General features: G+C 39.5%; 1 protein-coding gene and 1 pseudogene across 2 annotated transcripts in view; one reads left to right on the forward strand and one right to left on the reverse strand.

Annotated features, from left to right (window-relative positions):
* Window positions 1-13,979, reverse strand: part of LOC311618228 (histone-lysine N-methyltransferase SETMAR-like) — a 407,000-nt gene that overhangs the window by 338,475 nt on the left and 54,546 nt on the right. The gene's annotated exons all lie outside the window — the stretch shown is intronic.
* On the forward strand, window positions 861-1,528 carry LOC311616462 (prefoldin subunit 4-like; annotated as a pseudogene). The gene is made up of 2 exons: window positions 861-1,017; window positions 1,278-1,528. The product of its transcript is annotated as a prefoldin subunit 4-like (transcript).

Below are 13,979 nucleotides of genomic sequence, written 5' to 3' on the forward strand. Positions count from 1 at the left end.
GACCAGAGGGATGCTTACCTACTCCTCACCAAGGAGAAAGGTATGGGTACCGCTATGGGTGCAGAGCAAAGCACTGCAAGGGAAGGTCCAAAAAATTTTCCGACCCCCTCTTCCCAAGGGAAGGTCATGGGAAAATTTCGACCCCCTCTGGATTTCCCTGTGAGCATACCTGGTTTGCATAGAGGTTGGTATCAATACAAATCCAATCGGCTCTGCCTCTCCTCCCCAAAAGATACCAAGAGCCACTAACACTGGTGGGCCTGGGAAGCCCACGGGAGGAACCAGGTCACTACTCCCCCAATCGGTTAAGGCCCACCCTCAATTAAGACAAAGGGAGGAGATGTTGGGAGCCAGCAGAGTTGAGGCAAGCAACTCAGTCTTAAGGAAATAGAATTAAGTTCCTTCTAGCAGAAGTTATGCGGTGCCCTGAGGGCTTGGCCAGAAGATAGCCTGCAGCTTAGCATCTTCCTGCCACTTCCCCTTCCTGGTCCTCCCCCCTAGATGGCCCAGCCTTGGAATGTTGCACCTTGGAATGTCACACCGCCCCTGGCAGTTAGCCAATCCTGTGTTGCCAGGTACCAAAGACCCCCCTACAAATCCTGGGTCCCGGGTGCCAGAGGGAAGCCATGCCGGCAGCCGGGGGAAGGAAGGCCTATTCGTGCACGAATTTCATGCATCTTAATTCACCAGGCAAAAACCAGAGGCTCCCAAATACCGTTAACTTGTTACATTGGACATCTGTGAGATCTAAAATTTCATGCATTTGTGATTTAGTATCACACACACTACAGGATCAATAATTTCCATTCTTTCTCAGCACATTAACTCAGTTAACTGGAGAAGAGGCGCTGAGTCTCACGATGTTGCTTGCCATGAAGAAGGCGGCTACAGAAGGTGTCGAGGTTACTTTTGAAGATCAACAAAAGAGAAACAAATTTGCACGGAAATCAAGCAGAATCACAGAGATGAAGGAAAAAACTGACATAAAGAAGAAACAACTCCAAATTTTGGAAGATGGTCCTAGCTGGTTTGGCTCAGTGGATAGAGCCTTGGCCTGTGACTGAAGATTCCCGGTTTGATTCCCGTCAAGGGTAAGTAGCTCGTTGCAGGCTTGATCCCTGGCCCTGGTTAGGGCACATGCGGGAGGCAACCAATCAATGTGTCTCTCTCACATCAATGTTTCTCTCTCTGTCTCTCCCCCTCCTTTCCACTCTCTCTACAAATCAATGGGAAAATTTCCTTGGGTGAGGATTAACAAAAATAAAAACAAAATTTAGAAAGTGCTTGTGAGGACATCATGCTTGCAGATGACGACTGCTTAATGATACCTTATCAAATTGGTAATGTTTTCATTAGCCATTCTCAAGAATAAACACAAGAAATGTTAGAAGCAATAAAAAATTTGCAAGAAGAAATTGATGCCTTAGAATCCAGATTGAAATGCACTCAGCGGATTTTAGCAGATTTGAAAATTTAGTTATGTGCAAAATTTGGGAGCAACAAAAACTTTAAAGCAGATGAAAGTTAAACATTTTATAATAATTTTTAATTTGTTTAATAAACTTAAATATTGTTTAAATGATCATTTCCTTTCTTAAATTGATATGGAAAGCAAAAAATTCTTTTTAAAAAATTATTTCATGGAAACTTGCCTATTTTCACAATTTGCTTATTTATTTTATACTAGAGGCCCTGTGCATGCAATTCATGCACTCGGGAGGGGGGGTCCCCTTCGATCAACCCTCCCAAAGATGTAGGCCCCACCCACCCAGCTGGGGTTCCATGGTGGATGGCCCCCATAGACCGAGGCCCCAACCACCCACCATAGCCCACCGTTGGTGGCCTGGGCCTCCCTCTTTGGGGCAATCATGGAGCCCCCTGATTGATCGATCACCCCACCAGCCAGTAGCCTGGGCCTCCCTCTGCAGGGCAATCATGGGGTGATGGCCAGAATCCAACCAATCACATTGCACCCGCCTTGGCTGGCCTGGCGCCAGTGGTGTCATAGCGTGGTCATCTGGAAGGTCATCAGGATGGTCGTTCTGCTGTTTGGTCAATTTGCATATTACACTTTTATAATTGTAGATTTTTAAGAGAAGATACTATTCATCTATGTATTTTGTGTAATGATTATATCAACTATGGGGGGTTTATGTCATGTTATTAAATCAGTTAAGCAATCTTATGTTTCTATATTATCATTTAGAATATGTTGTAATTTTTATCAGAAAATTTAATACTTGTGTCATAGTTTTTGTATGTCTATTTCAGTTGCTATTTAGAAATGGTGAAAGGACTCTAGAAAGATCTAATCCTACATCTATCTACTTTACTCATTTCACACCTAAACCTTTGTTAAATACTAAAAATGTATTTTATGTTTAAATATATGCAATATCTATCTATCTATATATCTATCTATCTATCTATCTATATATATATTTATATATCTATATATCTATATATATAAAGGCTAAGTGACCAACTGTCCATCTGTCTGACCATCTGATCTACTGGCCGGCCAGACATGCATTGGCAATTTAAAAATAAACATTGACTCATGCATGTGCGGTATTTGTTCCCGTCTGACACTGGCCTCCCATTTAAATTAATTCAAAGACAGTTTTTGTGATGTCAACATTTGCGATGACTATTAATAAATCACAAGGACTAACTCTAGATAGAGTAGAAATATTCCTTTCTGAACCTGTTTTCAGACATGGTCAGTTATATGTTGCTTTCTCTTGAGTTTGAAGAGCATGTGACATTAAAGTTGTAAATACTTCATCACAAGGGAAATTAAGTCAAGCACTTTGAAAGTGTTTTCACTCTTAATGTGGTATACAGGGAGATATATTATAACACACTTAATCAATTTATCAGTCATTGTTTTTTATCAATGCTTTTATATCATGTCTTTGTTGTTATTGTTTATTTGTTTATCAATTTATTTATTATTTTCATATGCATTTTACTAATTTTCTTTAATCTCTGACACTTCTATTATAGAGAAAGGGCAAATAGTGATATTAAAATATTTTTTATAATTAATTTCCTTTCAATATGAATGAACCCATGCACTGGGCCACTAGTATATTAGCTGAACATATACAATATATCTCACATATATATCTCTGAACACATACATCAGTTGCAGGCTCAATGCCCAGCCTCCATCCAGGCACAACCGAGAAGCAACAAATCACTGTTTCTCTCTCTCCCCCTCTCATCCTCCCTTCACTCTCTCTGAAAAATCAATGAAAAAAATATCTTTGGGTGAGAATTAACAACAACAACAACAACAACAACAACAAAAGTCTTTATCTTAAACAAAGAGTTCATTTATCCTCCCTCTCCCCCCCCCCCCCCCCCCGCAAAGAAAGGGGAGGGGGCTGCTGTGAACAAAAATGTCACGGAGAACACTCAGTTCTGTCAGGGGAAGCCAAGATCAGGGAGCAATTTCACAAATAATTCCACTAAAAGACAGTAGGGGAGTAAGTTAAGTAATAGGAAATGTTTACAAGCTAAATGAGTGATCATGACTTCAAATCGACATTTGGTGAAGCTTCTTGTTAGTGATTTTTAAAACTGCCAACACACTCTCCTCCACCTGCCCCCCAGCCTATGATCAAAACCCCCCTTCATTTTGTACGTATTTCATTCATTTCTGGTTGTGCTGAAAAATAAACAACCAGTTCACTTCTCAAAAAGTATTTGCACTTACAAAAACTTTTTAAGGCATAGAATGTGTTTCTTACCTCTTAAAAGTGTGTTTCTAGCACTGTTAAAAACATGCATTTACAAATAGTTGCTAAACAATTCCTCTGGATTGTTCCAGAAGGCCGATAGTGAGACTTGGTTATGATGTTGATCAGATCTGGCTTCTTTCTTTCCTTCTTCACCAGAGGCTAACTTTCCCTGGCTGCAGCTTCTCTCTCTTCCATATGTTCTTGCTTGGTCGTTTTGGCTCTTTCCTTTTGCTCCCCTTTCCCTATTGGTCTGCCCTTTTTTTGCTTGATGATTTTTTAAACATTAATTTCAACATTTGCAGGAGCAGGTTGAATGGTGTCTGGCCAGTCTCTCTTGGGCTCCCGTCCCTTACTGCCTCTGGAGCTGAACTCCCCTCTCTTTCCCGGGCATCTCGGCAGAGGTTGGGGAGGAGCACCAGTGTCTGCGGGGACAGCGCGGTGAGAGCCTTCGCAGAGCAGAGCGGGCTGGACATTGCTTCTCCGGCCACCCCTGAGCTGCTGGGCTCCTGTCTTCAAGCTTTGTAAAAGCACCAGAGCTCTTTTCCACTCATGAAACCTTGCACAGAATCTGGCATTTAATAGAAAAAGAGAGGAACTGGCCCTGTTGAAGTGGGAGTGCAGTTTTGTGGAATGCTGATAAACATGACTTGAAAATCCCATGACTTCATCATGGAACGCTGCAAAGATTTTTACCTTTGAGTATGAAAAATGATAAAAATCCTGATTGTTTTTTCCCCACGAATAGGAATTACTTGTCCCTTCTGCTAATTCTGGAGGTTGGAGAAAACAAGCTAAAGGGATGGACGCTGCCCGTAAAGTCGTTAGGAGCTGACGGCTCTGAGACCCGCCTCTAAAGTCAGGGAACAGGGGCCTGGGGGCAACACTCTGTGGAAGAGGGCAGCAGTCAAAGCCGAGGACCTAGTAGCACATATGGGACCTCTGGATTCCCAGGTTGTTTGCCTTCTTTATTCACGTGTTGGAGGTGGAGAGTGAGAGGAGCGTTTCCTTCCGCGAGTGTGGTTGTGATGCCGCTGTAATAAAAGATTATCCCTGGCGACCCACCCAGAACCAAGTAAGATGAACAAAACTACCCACTGAGCCGTTCCTATTAGGTGACCCATGACCTTGATTAGTGACCACTAATCTCTACTCACTGTTTACCAGCAGGTTAGGAAGGCCTAATGATACCAGAGAAGAAAATAATTAGGAAAATACAGGCTGGTTGATCACATGACCTGTACTGGCCTAGACTTTTATCTGATCAGTCGGTGTAGACTCTATAGTAAGTGTAGTCTTATGCTTCCTTTAATTATGTGGAGCTCAAAACACTTGACTCATGATTGTGATATTCACTCTTTCTCTTAATTGTGATATTCTCTTAATTGTTGGTATTTTATCTATCAGTTACCTCCTTTAAAGGAAAATACATATCGTTTTGAAATTGCTTGTTCTTTTATATAGATTCTACTCTCAGTGAAATAGCCTTGAAATTTCTATATAGGCATTTTCAGTAAACTTTTTTGTTGAAGTATAATATACATACATAAATACATACAATATATATACTCATAAGAGTACAGTTGGATGAATTTTCACCCACATGTATGCACTATGTCTTCAGGTCAAGGTATAGAATATCACCAGTCATTCCCCACAGAAGCTAACTACTACCCTAATTCTAACACCATGCATACTAATATTGTCTGGTTTTGAATGTTTCTATTTTAATAGATGACCAAGTAAAATCTGCTCCAATAAACAAAGAGCTTCTTTGCTAATACCTGTGCCTCATAATCCTAATCCTAATGAATGCTATTTATTTTGACTTTCCCCTGTGCCTTGTGAGTTGGACCAGCTTGATATAATGCCATAGTGCTCAAAGGCTAAAATGTCCTTTCCAAAGATGGGGTCAGTCTTTTGGTTTAATCATTTGTCCACTAAAGAAGGAAGATGAGCATCTCTTTAGCAATGGGTGCATTTCACTGTTTGTTTATGGATCAATCTCAAGCCATATATGCTTAAATATTTTCATTTTATACACTCATATGCTTGCGCGCGCACACACACACACACACACACACACACACACACAGTTTCCTGTTATTTCCTGCCTTGACTTCTCTTTTTATATCCTCAATAGACAGCCTTCTCTACTCTTGGTACCCCTAGCATGCAAACTTTCCTCGACAATCCTGCTCTCCAGAATTCATCACCTCTGTGCACACTGCCTTGAAATGATTTTACTACTGATGATACAAAAGGCACATACAACCTTGGAGAATTCCTCTTTTACTCTTCTGCTTTGAATGTAAAGAAAGACTATAAGAAATTTAGACCTGGAAGGGGAAAATGAGTTGTAAAACCAATTGTTAGACTGTGTGGCTTTTTGTTATTAGCCTGAAGTTCAGGCCTGAGTTTTTGTTGAGTGAGGGTGTCTATATTTCTCTTTTTTTAAGGTTTGTGAATTTTTTTAGTGTCTATTTGAGCCAAGCTAACAATATATGCTGGGGAGCAAGACCTCAAATACTCTAGGATGTCTGTGCTTATACAGTTGTTTGTGGAAGCCACAGGCATCCCATTCATTAACTCATTTATTAAGTCATTTTCTGATACTATTATGTGGTAGGCATTGTGGTAGAAGCTGGACTTTCCAAGGGGGAGGTAGGGAGAAAGACTTGGAAGCCCAAATAGAGTATTTATAGATCTGACATTTAGAGTACAAGAAACACCTTATTTCTTAAAATAGAATATTGTTCCTTTTAATTATGCCATGAACATAATAAGAACTCTAAATGCATTTTGGGATGAAGATAATAGTATTGTGCATGTTTCTCTAATACAAATGAGTAAAACTCTGGATTGATTAAGTTTATAGGAATCCAGATCATTACTTCTCTTTTTTAAAACAACCTCAATGACTTTATTTTGAAAAATATGATTGATTAAAATCACTCCAGCTTTATTGCCATTAACTCTATTTCATAATTCAATGATACAATTCACAGTTATATTTTACTCAATGCCAAAGGTTTTCCAAATTGACCTTTTCCTTTGAATTACAATTGCAAGGTGATACAAATGGATTTTTAGAGTCATACAGAATTGCTTGCACTTTTGTTGGTATAACACACTCAGAGATATAGTTAGATGGCCCATTTCCCCAAGTGGGTAACTCTTCTTCCATGTATGAATTCTGATGGACTCGTTTAAACCCAGCACTCTAACATGCAAAACTGCTAAACACAATGGAACCCTAAAAGACACGTTTGTGGCTTCAAAACTCATCACAACCTTTATCTATACTAATAAAAGTTTAGGTGGCCCTAGCACCCTCACGTCATTACAAGATGGCCACCCCACATTGTCTTAAGATGGCTGCCCCATGTTATCACAAGAGGCTACCCCATGTCATCACAAGATGGCCACCCTCATGTTGTCACAAGATGGGGGGCAGGGGAGGTCAGTTGGGGGGACCAGGCCTGCAGGGGAGGGCAGTTGGGGGAGATTGGGCCATCAGGGGAGGGCAGTTGGGGGCAATCAGGCCAGCAGGGGAGCAGTTAGGCATCAATCAGGCCGGCAGGGGAGTGGTTAGGGGGCAATCAGGCTGCCAAGCAGAAGTGGTTAGGGGCAATCAGTCAGGCAGGCAGTTGAGTGGTTAGGAACCAGCAGTCCCGGATTGTGAGAGGGGTCCCAGATTAGAAAGAGAGCAGGGTGGGTTGAGGGACATCGCCCCAGTTCGTGAATTTTGTGCACTGGGCCTCTAGTAATGTTAATAAATTGCTTCATTAATAATCGAGGCTAACCTTAAAAATCTAGGAAATAGCTTGAGTGCTCAAGCTTGGTTAGTTTCTGATGGATGTTAGCCTAATAAGTTGACAATTTGTACAGATATCTAAATATTGAGGCTCCCACCCCCCAATAGCAGGAATCACACCTCTCTATCAGGTCAGAGCAGGTAAAGAAAGTATGGAGATTAAATGGGAAAATATTTTATGAGGTCTCTTGTTTTTATTGAAAACCAAATCAAGAGCTCATGTCAATGTTTTAATTCAAAATTAAAAGGGTAAATGCACCTAAGCTATTACTGATGAACAAGACTCACTTGATTCTCCTATGTTCATTTGGTAATGAACATAAGATGTTCTCCATGGTGGGAAAGGCTGAATGACACCTGATGTTTTCATTCATTCAACAGGCATATATTGATTACTTATTAAGTGCTGCTGTACAGAGATGACAATGACATGATCCCAAATATATGTTGTTCATATATGTTCAGTTTCTAATGTTTTACATTGCTTATGGGTTAAACTCTAAAAGTTTGTGAACTAACCAAGTACTAGTCAAATGTAAATTAAAGCAGTGTGGTTATCCAGGATCTGTAATATAGACACTGGAGTAGAATAGTGATTTCAGCAGACATGTCTTCCTCTACATTCACTCTTGACCTGCACTGGGTGGATCTGACAGCTGCACAAATTGCTTCTGGTTTTTAAACAAGGTTTATTGTTTATTTGTTTTGTTTTCAGGAGACTTCATTCTCCACACCACAATTGGGTGCAAGGGCACAACAGGACGCTTCGAATGATCTCGGTGGAGGCACTGTAAGACATTTTCACTGTTTGCACTACAGCATTCATTAATAGTTTGGCTACCTAAGTTAGGGATGTGATGCAGTCCAAAGCTGCCATGATGAGCTCTACCCATGCTCTGGGCCTCAGCTGTAACTTGACTGAAGCTTTTCAGTTGGTGAGAGTAGAAGTTAATCTGTTCTAGATGTTCTAGATGGAACCCTAGGTAGGCCAACAAGTCCTGTTTGCATCACGGGTCTGGATGTTGGTTGGCAATCTGCTGAACAAGGGCATGGATCCTTGAGCCTGATTCTGACAACATTCAGCTGCAGAGATCACATCAGTTGTGCACTTTAGTTACCCTTTGCCACCTCTCTCCCAAGGGTCAAAGATCAGGCACATTCCCCAGCTAGCATTGATCTCCCCCACAACATTACTTTTAAAATTAAACTTCTCTGCCAGTTAAGTAGCAAAAAAGTTTCTGCCTGGCGGTCATAGCTTGCTGACTACAAGGCTGCCTCCTTCCCCTTCAGCTCTGCTATCATAGTGAGAATCATAGTCTACATTTTTGTATTGCTTATGCTTTAAAGTTTCATGTCAGAAGAATCTTTACCCTCTTTAAGGAAGCATTGGATAGCTGTAGGGACAAAACATTGAATAACCTTTTCATGTTATGCAATGTCATATACAGTATTTTGTGCTTCAAATGATACCTTGTAGATTCATTCAGAGACACTCTAACCAGAAAATATAGCCTTGCCTTTGATAAAATGCATAGAAGACATACAATAAAAGGTTCAACAGAGAGCCCTAGTTGGTTTGGTTCAGTGGATAGAGTGTCAGGCTGTGGACTGAAGGGTCCCAGGTTCAATTCCGGTCAAGGGCATATGCCCAGTTGCAGATTCAATCCCCAGTGGAGGGCATGCAGGAGGTAGCCAATCAATTATTCTCTCTCATCATTAATGTTTCTCCCTCTCCCTTCCTCTCTGAAATAAATAAAAATATGTTTTTTTAAAGAAAGGGTTCAACAGAGTTGGAGTCGATGGGGTGGGGTGGGGTGCTGGAAAGGCAATTCTCTTTTTCCCTTGGCAAACACTCTGTTATCAGTTGACAGTTTGTACATTTACAGCTTTGTCTGAACTCAAATCTGTTTATTCAGATTTCTCTAATGTCTGGGATATGGAGAGGTAAGCAGCAAGTAAGATAAACTCACTGAGTTGTGTTTAAATGTGTCCAACTGAATCCACTCCTGTAAATTCCACCGACATCTACTGTAATTACATTGCATACTCAGTGAGCTGAGAACCACCACTTTTGTATTCCTGTTGAACACAGAGCCCAGATAAAAGTCAGAGCTCTGCCTTAAATTTAGATTCCTCCCCATAAGAGAATTCTGGACTCAGAAGGAAAGAATGTCCCTTTAGAAGGTTACATTCTGTCCATACTTGGCTCAGGGTCAGCAAACTCATAAATCAGTGGTTTTATGGATGTGTTAGGAGAGGAGATTTTGTTATTGGTTTGTAAGCATCATCTGTAACATAAAGAATGTTTTACATCTACATTTACTATGTTGATGTGCAATTGTGATTAATAAAACAAATTTGTTTAAAAATATTGTTAAATTCATGAAAGTTTGTTATTGTGTATTTCTTCATTGGTTACATAACTTTGCTCATGTGCAGATTTGTAATTTTTAAAATATATTTTTATTGATTTTAGAGAGAAAGGGAGAGGGAGAGAGAAACATCAATGATAAGAGAGAATCATTGATTGCCTACTTCCTGCATGCCCCCCAATGGGGATGGAGCCTGCACCCGAGTATGTGCCTTGACCAGAAATCAAACCTTAACCTCCTGGTTCATAGGTTGATGTTCAACCACTGAGTCACACTGGTCTGGCGCAGATTTGCAATTTTAATTAAAAAATGGTCCTGGTAATTTAAAAGTTTGGGGTGTATATTAGCGATCTATGTTTAACTCATGGATGTCTTCCTCCCAACTTTATAAGATATTGAGGTGCTGCCCTAGCTGGTTTGGCTCAGTGGATAGAGTGTCGGCCTGTGGACAGGAGGGTCCCAGATTCAATTCCCATCGAGGGCAAGGTACCTTGGTTATAGGCTCCTCCCCAGTTGGGGCCCTGGTCAGGACACTGGTAGGGACTCATGCAGGAGGTAACCAATCCATATTTCTTCACATTGATATATTTCTCTGTCTTTTCCTTTCTCTTTCATTCTCTCTAAAAAACAATGGGGGAAAAATATCCTCAGGTGAGGATTAAAAAAAAAAAGATATTGAGGTTTGAACATTATGAAACTTATAACTGGAGCAAATATATGAGTCCTACTCTGTAAAACTCAAATGTTCTTGACTGCATCCTTTTCAAACTCCTTCATCTCTCAGTTTTTACAAGTCTAACTGGGAAAATAAGATATAATCACACAAAAATTAACAAGTTAAGAGATGCAAAGAGAAAATATATAGCACAGGACCAATTGCCAATGCTTTGAGCTGAGAGGAAAGAGTAGGGGAAGGAAGGGGGAGGGAGAGAGGAAGAGAGGAGGTGTGGTGGGGGAACATGTGTCACCTAGGAGTCTGGACACCAGGGCTGGTTTTTATAGACTCTTATAACTGGTTCTGCTGATTGTCATCTGAACGACTATGGCTGGCTAACCTGACCCTGCTGGGCCTCTGTTTTATTGTCAATAAAACCAGGATTAGAATCCCTTCTCACAGTGTTATTGTTAAGATAATTTATAACAAAATCTCTTGAACGATTTGTACTCCACCTGGTACACGGTATGTGCAAGCTAAATGGTAGCTATTATTTGTTCTGTCGAATTGTCAATCCTGCCAGCTTTAAAAAGATGACATTTATTTTGTTTCCTTAGCATCTGGCACATACTAGGCTCTCAAAAAGATGTTTGCTGAATGAAAGGATGTATGGTATAATGGATTGATAGTAGGATGAATAAAAAGGTGAACCATACATAGGCTTTGGTGATGTGGAAGTTCTCACGGAGAAGTAAGACAGAAGGTGGGACAGCATTGCAGTGGGACAAGCATGAAGAGAAATGCAGAGGCAAGAAGGTGAGATGTGTGTAGGGGGTGGATTGTCAAGAGACTCACTTGCATAGAAAAAGGTGAATTGGAGGAGGTAGAATGAATGGGAGTGGCCCCTCCCCCCCTTGATTTTATGTTCTAAAAATGATAGAACATCCTGATTACTGAAGGTTTCACAAAAATATACAAAGAACCAGAGTAACTTTGGACCTCTCAATAGTACCTCTACAAAGAAAAGACAATGGAGTAATACTTCCAATAATCTGAGGGAAAATTATTTCTAAGCTAGCATACTATACCCAGCCTCACTGTCAATCAAGTGTGTAGTGCAATAAGGACATTTTCAGACACATAAGTTTTCAAAAAGTTTATCTCCCATGTGCTCTTCTCAGGAAAGTTGATGGAAGAGGTGTGCCACCAAAATGAGGAAGTGAACTAAGAGAGTGAAAGGCATGGGATCCAGAAAACAGAGGGTCCACCAATACACAGCAGGCAAAGCGACCCACAAAAGAAAAAGTTCTGAGATGTCCTAAATTTAATTACAGCAGGCTGGAAGGTGGGAGAGAGACTAGGCCATGTTAAGCAACCATCGGAGCTGAAACCAAAGAAGACTGACTACTCACATTCCTGAATAGTCTTTTCTCCTCCCTTCCTTCCTCCCTTCCTTCCTTCCTCCCTTCCTTCCTTCGTGAGCCTGCAATGACTTTTTAAAATGTTTTATTTTTTTATTGAGATACAATTGACATATAATATTATATTAGTTTCAGGTGTATAACATAATGCTTTTATATTTTTGTATAGTGTGAAATAATCACCACAATAAGTCCTAGATAACATCTATCACCATGCATAGTTAATGAAACATTTTTTTTCTTGTGATAGATATTTTTAGGATCTACTCTCTTAGCAACTTTTAAATATGCAATACAGTATTATTAACTGTAGTCAGCATGCTATACATTACATCCTTTTGACTTATTTTACAGCTGGAAATTTGTACCTTTTGACCCCTTCACCCATTTGCCCACTCCCCAATCCACACCAGGAAAGGATTTCTTCAAGCAGGTGAAATAGAAGACCTGATGTGAATGTTTATGTTGAGAAAACATTTAGTCAAATAGGGGAGAGTTTGGGGGTCAATTAATGATAACAACAAACAACTAAGCAAAAGAAAAGACAGTTGTTACTCTGGGAGGAGAGGAAGCTGTAGGGGAAAGGTTATAATAATTTTACTGCTTAAAAAACAATAGAGCAGTATTGTTCACAATAACCGAAAGGTGGAGGCAACCCAAATGTCTATCAGTTGATGAGTGGATAAACAAAATGTGCTTAGACATACTATGAAATATTATAGTTCAACCTTTTAAAAAGAGGAAACTTTTGTCATGTGCTATGACATGATGAACCATGAAGACATTATGCTAAATGAAATAAGTCAGACACAAAAAAACAAAAATTGTATAATTTCACTTAGATGTGGTATCTAGAATAATCAGATTTATAGAGACAGAAGTATTATAGAATAGTCCCAGGGGTTGGGGCAGGGGAGAGGGTGTTATTGCTTAATGGGTGCACAGTTTCAGTTTGAGATGATGGATGGTGGTGATGGATGCACAACACTGTGAACATTCTTAATGACACTGAATTGCACACTTAAAAACAGTTGAAAGGCTGAATTGTATGTTATATATATTTTATCGCAATTTTAGAAATGAATTAAAAATAACCCTGTAAGCTGCTGTACAAATGAATGGAATAATTTTCCAATGTTTCTCATATTAATAAATATCAGATCTTGAAGATTCAAGTGTTAGGAATCTCCCCTTCATTTTAAAAATCAGATATAAAGCCACCCTTTTCTTGAAAAAATTGCTTACCTTTACCAAAAAGATTTATTATTAGAAATGTTTGCTCTAACAAATAAATCTTCTATGTATTTATCTTCCAAAGATAGCCTCTATGCCTTAAAATCACTAATATATCAATATCTCTTTTAACACAAATTTTTAATGTAAAACATCTGACCACACTATATATATGACTTAATAATTGCTTTTTAAATTTACTTTACAATACATTTTGCCTTCTTTCTACATCCATGTCTATATAAGCACACATATTTTCTTAACATTTATTTTTAATAACTCTGGGATCAAGATGGATTTCATATTATTATAAAGCCCTCCTATAATGTCCCTCTTATTTTTTAACTGTAAGTCCCTCTGAAGTTAAAAAAAAATAAGTTTAAAAACCCTCCTTTTTATATTGCATATTTTCTCAGAGATACATTAAATATGAATATTAATTTTGGTTTTAAGAACACAGTAATTCCAACTTTAAATCACAACACTATTTTTTCTTTATTCAGTAAAGCAAAATAAAAGGTATTTTAGAGACAATTGATAACATTTCTTCTGAGCACCTTGATGGGAAGACTCCAGGTGCTTTGCTTGCTTCCACTCTACTAGTAAGCCAGGCTGCTAAGCAGTTAAAACTTGAGTGAGCAGTGAGCAGTCAGACTGGTTTAACGAGCCTATGTGGCTCTCCACACCCACCTCTGCAAGACAGAACTGCTTCACGGACTTGTTGAGACTGCTGTG

This window comes from Pipistrellus hanaki, assembly GCF_964339955.1.
Source record: "Pipistrellus hanaki genome assembly, chromosome: 2".
Lineage (NCBI taxonomy): Eukaryota > Metazoa > Chordata > Mammalia > Chiroptera > Vespertilionidae > Pipistrellus > Pipistrellus hanaki.